We start from the raw sequence: 6,387 nt of genomic DNA, 5'->3' as shown, positions 1-6,387 counted from the left end.
TTTCGTGTAGAGACTCTTCTTGGAGTTAAACGCCAGCTTTGGTGCCAGTTTGGGCGTTTAACTCCCATTTTGGTGCCAGTTCCGGCGTTTAACGCTGGGAATTCTGAGGGTGACTTTGAACGCCGGTTTGGGCCATCAAATCTTGGGCAAAGTATGGACTATCATATATTGCTGGAAAGCCCAGGATGTCTACTTTCCAACGCCGTTGAGAGCGCGCCAATTGGGCTTCTGTAGCTCCAGAAAATCCACTTCGAATGCAGGGAGGTCAGAATCCAACAGCATCTGCAGTCCTTTTCAGTCTCTGAATCAGATTTTTGCTCAGGTCCCTCAATTTCAGCCAGAAAATACCTGAAATTGCAGAAAAACACACAAACTCATAGTAAAGTCCAGAAAAGTGAATTTTAACTAAAAACTAATAAAAATATACTAAGAACTCAACTAAAACTACTAAAAACATACTAAAAACAATGCCAAAAAGCGTACATATTATCCGCTCATCATAAAACCAGAAAAATTAAAAGTCTATGTGCATTGATAAGTTATGTTTATTTGTCAGATTTAAAAAAATCCAAAAATATTCAATAAATAAGTAAATAAACAAGGGGACAAAATTACCCAAATGTTAAGCTTTAATAAAAGATCAATGCACATGTGATAAAAGTAAAGAAATATCAAAATTTTGGTACATGAGTATGTGATACAAAAGTGGGAATTATGGGTAGTTAGGTATGATTTTAGAATTACATAGAGAGAGAGTGTGTGTGTGTGTATGTATGTTAGGTAAGAGCTTAGGTTAGTCAAAGCTTCATATTATAGCTCACTTGGCCAAACATGCATCCTTACCTTTACTTCAACCCCATTACAACCCTGAAAAGATCTCATGATGTTTGCATTGGTATGCTAAATATTTATTGATTGGTTAGATGAAGAACAAGGTTTAGAAAACATGACTAGGGAAGAGTATAGTGATTGACCCTAGACACTTGAGAGTTAAAGTGATATACACTACCAGTAAGGGTTCAGTGCTTGATTCTATGTTCCCTGCTTTCATGAGCTATCTTCTTACAAGTTTACTTACTTTTTATTGTATGATTTGAATTAGTGAAATTTGGTTTGTATTTGTCTTGGATAACTTGTTTGCTTTTAACCAAGTAGATAGAAACGTCTTAGCATATAGTTGCATTCACATTCATAGGTTGCATTGTATGAGTCTTGCTTTTCCCTACTTATTTATTTTATCTCCCTAAGCTAAGCATGAGGATATGCTAATGTTTAAATGTGGGGAGATTGATAAACCACTATTTTATGGTTTATCTTGTGTTTAATCAAGTGGTTTTTATCAAGTCTTTACCCACTTATTCATATAATTTGCATGGCTTTACAACTCCTTCCTAGTCTTGATCTATGGTTGAAAACTTGCTTCCTAGAGTCTTTAATTTGTTTAGTTTAATAATCTCTTATTACCATTCGATGCCATGATATGTGTGTGAAGTGTTTCAGGCTTCATAGGGTAAGAATGGCTTAGAGAATAGAGAGGAAGCTTGCAAAAATGGAAGGAACTCAAGAAACCAAGGAGATGACCAGCGAACACCGACGCAGACGCATGGCTAACGCGACCGCGTGAAATGGAGAAAATCACAGTGACGCGTTCGCGTGCCTGATGCGAACGCGTGGATTGGAATCTGCATGAATGACGCGAACACATGGACGACGCGTACGCGTGGCACGGAAAACGCTGAATGACGCGCACGCGTGGATGACGCATACGCGTGACATGCGTGATATGCAGAATTAACAGAAATCGCTGGGGGCAATTTCAGGCCGTGTTTTGACCCAGTTTTTGACCCAAAAACACAGATTAAAGCCAGGAAACATGCAGAGACTCAGGACAACATTAGACTCATTCATAATTCACAATTTTAGGTTTTTAGATGTAGTTTCTAGAGAGAGAGAGAGGCTCTCTCCTCTCTCTTAGGATTTAGGATTTAGGATTTCTATTAGTTTTAGGCTATTTCATCTTCACTCCAGGTTCAATGTTACTTTAATTTATATTTCTCTTCTACTTTTAGTAACTCTAATGCTTTTACTTGTATTTGACTCATGTTTTGGCTTATGAACCCTTTCATGTTAGATTTGAATTTATGTTTAAATATAATTTGAGGTATTTCAGATCTATGATTTTTCTTAGCTTTTTATATTCTTGGCTTTAATTCATGAATTGATTAATTGCAGACACTTGAGTTATCAAACTCATTGTGATTGATAATTGTTATCTTTGTCAATTAATTTGAATTCCAATAACTCTAGTCTTTTCTCAGGAATTGACTAGGATCTGAGGAATCAAATTGATTCATCCACTTAATTTACCTTTATAGTTAGAGGTTAATAAGGTGGGAGCAAAATCCAATTCTCATCATAATTGATAAGGATAACTAGGATATGACGTCCAGTTTTCATATCTTGTCAAGAATTTTTCTATTTATTAATTTATTTTTCCTGCAATTTATTTTCCCTGTTCAACCTTTCAAAAATAAAAAAATATTGTTTTCCATAACCAATAATAAATCATACTTCCCTGCAATTCCTTGAGAAGACGACCCGAAGTTTAAATACTTCGGTTATAAATTTTATTGGGTTTTGTTACTTGTGACAACCAAACTTTTGTACGAAAGGATTCTTTGTTGGTTTAGAAACTATACTTACAACACGATTATATTCTTGTGAATTTCTAAACCGTCAAAAATCCGACCGTCAGTGACATTCTACCTGACCCGCACGAAAATTTTACTCATACCCTACCTTACTCGTTGCAGATTAGATTGACAATGCTACACGACCAAATTGAATCGAATTAAATACCCACAGATAAAATACATGTTGGCACCCCTAATAATAACTACAACCCTAATTATTTGTTACACCTTTTCAAAATTCCTAATGTGGAATTGGTTATCCAATGGATCCAAGATGATATGCAAGATTCAGTCAGTTGCAGGTCAAGATTCTGTCCAATGAATCAATTTTTTATTTGTTGAAAATAATTTATAGAAGTTAGTTTTTCAAAGATAATTTTTTAAAAATTATAACCTTATATTTAATAATTCAAATTAAAAATAATTTTTAAAAACAATAATAATTATATTTAGTCAAATAATTTTTAAAATTTCAAAAGATCACAATAAATTAAATATAAGAGTAAATTTGAATTTATTAATATCTAATATTATGCTAATTTTTTTAATTTTGATAAGTATAAATTTAATAATTTTAAAAAATGTCTCCTTTTGTTTTTAAAAAAATACTCTTTAACTTTTAAAAAGTGTAGGTACAAGTTTTTTTTTATAAAATATGTTTTTTGTTCTTGCGTTTTTTAAAATTATCTTTAATTTTTAATTTGATTCAATTTCACCTTTAATATTTGAAATAATTTCAATTTTATATTTATTGCCAATTTTTTGACCATCAACTGTTAGTTAACTTTTTCTTTTCCAATTTTATTTTTGATTATTTTTATCTTCATTGATTCAACCTTAACTTGAATCAAATTAATCACTAAGAATAATTTTAAAATATTTTAAAAATATTAACGACAAAAGATATATTTTATTATTTTTTTCTAAATTAAAAAAATTTAAATCAATTTACACTTCATATTACCGCCACATTAAAATTATCATGAATGATGATTAATTAAACAAGTAATGAGAGTTACATGGATACAAGAATCAAGAAATAACTAAAATACATGCATATATAAGCTCAGAGCAATTTGGTTAAAAGTTGAATTTTGATTGTGTTGATATATGCGCTGAAAAGTTTGAATAGGTAAAAAAGGTAAGAGTTCAAATTGAACAAATCATGTAAGTGGCATTTTCACAAGCTTTTTACTGTTGATGTTCAGGATTAGTTTATTAGTTATACAAGTTTTTAAAAAGTGTGTTTTTGTTACAAGTTGTATTGTAAACCACCACCTATAACACCTATAAATTGGTGGTAATTATATGTTTATAAGGTGTATTTTTTATTATAGGAGTTAAATGAACATGGTTTTAAGATTTGAGTGATGTTTTTCTATTTTTATTTTTATTTTTATGAGTATTGGTGAATTTGAAATGTGATTTGTGAATAGAACCATATATGAATAAGTAATCCTGAGACTAATCATATGTGAATAGTATACTTATATTTTTTATTTATCAATTCATAAAATGAAGCATTTGTAATTTTAGAAAAATATTTATCAACCCAAGTTAACATATGTCGTAGAGCCGGTTAAACATGTATTAAGCCTTCTTATTTAGTCTAGAACAATTGGTGCCGATCGAACTTTTTTAAAATTTTTAAAGAAAAAATAAAGAGTTTAGTTAATATGTATTTTTAATTGTAGTAAAAAAGGGGGGAGAGCACGTGGGGGGCACATGCCCCCACTTAAACATTTCTTTTCTCTTCTCCGTGCCCCCCCTCCTTCGACACTCCCCTTCTTTCTTTCATTTCTTCTTTTTATTTCTTCCTAACAACAACACTAAAAATCCTTTCTTCTCTTCCTTTCTCAACTATAATTCCTCATCTCTTCTCCTTGCATCAACCACCCTATATCATCAAACTCACCTTTATCATCTTGCTTTCTTTTCTTCTCTACTCTACCTCTGTTTATTCAAAATCTTATTTTTTCAAAACCTCCAAATCATGTGATTTCAACTTAATGAGTGAAGGAACCATTCAATCCTTGAGTTCCAATTATTATTGAGGCTTCAAGGTAACTCTTTAACTCAATAATTAGCTATATCTCCAATTTTTTTCATTTCTATACATGTGGATATAGTAAAATCTGAACTAGGGATATTAGAGTAAGAAAATTGGGGCTTTTGTCAAGGTGAGTAAGATTATGTTAATTGACAATATTAGTAACTCACAAATATCATTATTGTCATATTTCTAGAGTTGTAGAATTATTGGACATCATTTGGTAGTTCGTTGACGCGGTCAGAGTTGCTTCCGGTTCTTTTGAATCAAGTTGTGAGTGGATATTATATCTATAATTATTTTTAAATATATTATTATCAATATCTATGTTGAATCATTAATTTTGGAGTTTGAAAATATTTTATTATTGTGATTTCTGAATTTTTGAAAATAAATATTGATTTGTGAAACTTACAATTTTATAAAAATACACACGAGACGATATTTATATATTTTGTAAAGTATAAATGTTTTCTTATTTGACCTTATGTAAATTTTAATTAAATTTTAATTGATTTGTTATGGAATTTAGTAGTATGTTATAAGCACTAGAGATTTTTATAAGTGATTTGGTTTGGATTGGTTTGGGAGACTCTGACTAGAAAACCGTAGTTAACGGCGGTTATGACGTTAACCTAGATGCATCTGGCTCAGACCTTAGCTAGCAGGGGCGTTGCTAGCCTAACGTGTAGGCCACACGTTGGATCTGTTATACCGTACGGGCACACTAGAGGAAAGGGCTACCCTTAGAGGTGGAGCCGCCCTAGATGTGTAATATTCGATTTGATTTGACTTCTGGAATGAGAACTCCCATTTCAGTTCATTCTGCTTACTTATTTATCTATTTATTTGCATAGTTACTTAATATGGATTCCTCATCTCTGAAAAGAAGTATAATTTTCATGGTAAAACTTGTATTGTCTCGTGTGGGTTATAGATATAATGTTTGCTCACTGAGTTGCAAAACTCACCCTATTATATTCCCATGTTTTTCAGATACAGGAGTCATTCCAGGTTCCATTCCACCTGCCCCTCAGTAGATCTTAGTCATTTTGGTGAGCCCTTCTTCTTTCCAAGGGCTAAGTATTATGTAATGGAACCTTTACTCAAAATTTAGATTATGTCAATGTTCCATATGTCACAGGCAGGATCCTCGTGTGGGTTATGTTATTTTGAATCTTGAACTGTTTAGGTAGTAATTATGATTTGGTGATGTAAGACTTATGGTTTTAACTATATACTCTACTTATCAACTTGATATATATATATATGATGCGTATTCTGGATATATTTGGTTGTGGATATGATTGGAGTATGTTGTTGTTGTTGTCTTTGGAAATGGATGTTTATTGTTGATATAGGGAGTTAATACGTATGTGGGTAAGGTCCTAGAAACAGAGGAAATTCTGTCCGTTTTTCTGAAAATTTGGTCGTTTGGCTTGCTGAGGGACTTGTCCCTTGAGCGCCAGTTATGGCTGGATTCGGGCCATGACAAAGTGGTATCAGAGCTTTAGGTTTTCCTGTGTAATATGGAGCAAGTGTCCTTTAGTAAGATCACAATTGTGCAAATGGAAGCCGGCCCATTTTCATAAAGTGTGATGTTACTAGAGGCCTATAGGAAGTTGTCATCAATCCTTTGTTCTC

At 32.2% G+C, this 6,387-nt stretch overlaps 1 protein-coding gene across 1 annotated transcript in view; it reads left to right on the top strand.

Moving 5' to 3' along the window:
* Positions 1 to 6,387, top strand: part of LOC107484454 (uncharacterized) — a 33,131-nt gene that overhangs the window by 22,267 nt on the left and 4,477 nt on the right. The window lies entirely within an intron of this gene.

The sequence above is a fragment of the Arachis duranensis genome, chromosome 4 (genome assembly GCF_000817695.3).
Source record: "Arachis duranensis cultivar V14167 chromosome 4, aradu.V14167.gnm2.J7QH, whole genome shotgun sequence".
NCBI classification, from domain to species: Eukaryota; Viridiplantae; Streptophyta; class Magnoliopsida; order Fabales; family Fabaceae; genus Arachis; species Arachis duranensis.
The sequence above is the reverse complement of the archived record's forward strand: the minus strand, read 5'-3'. Positions and strand labels throughout refer to the sequence as shown.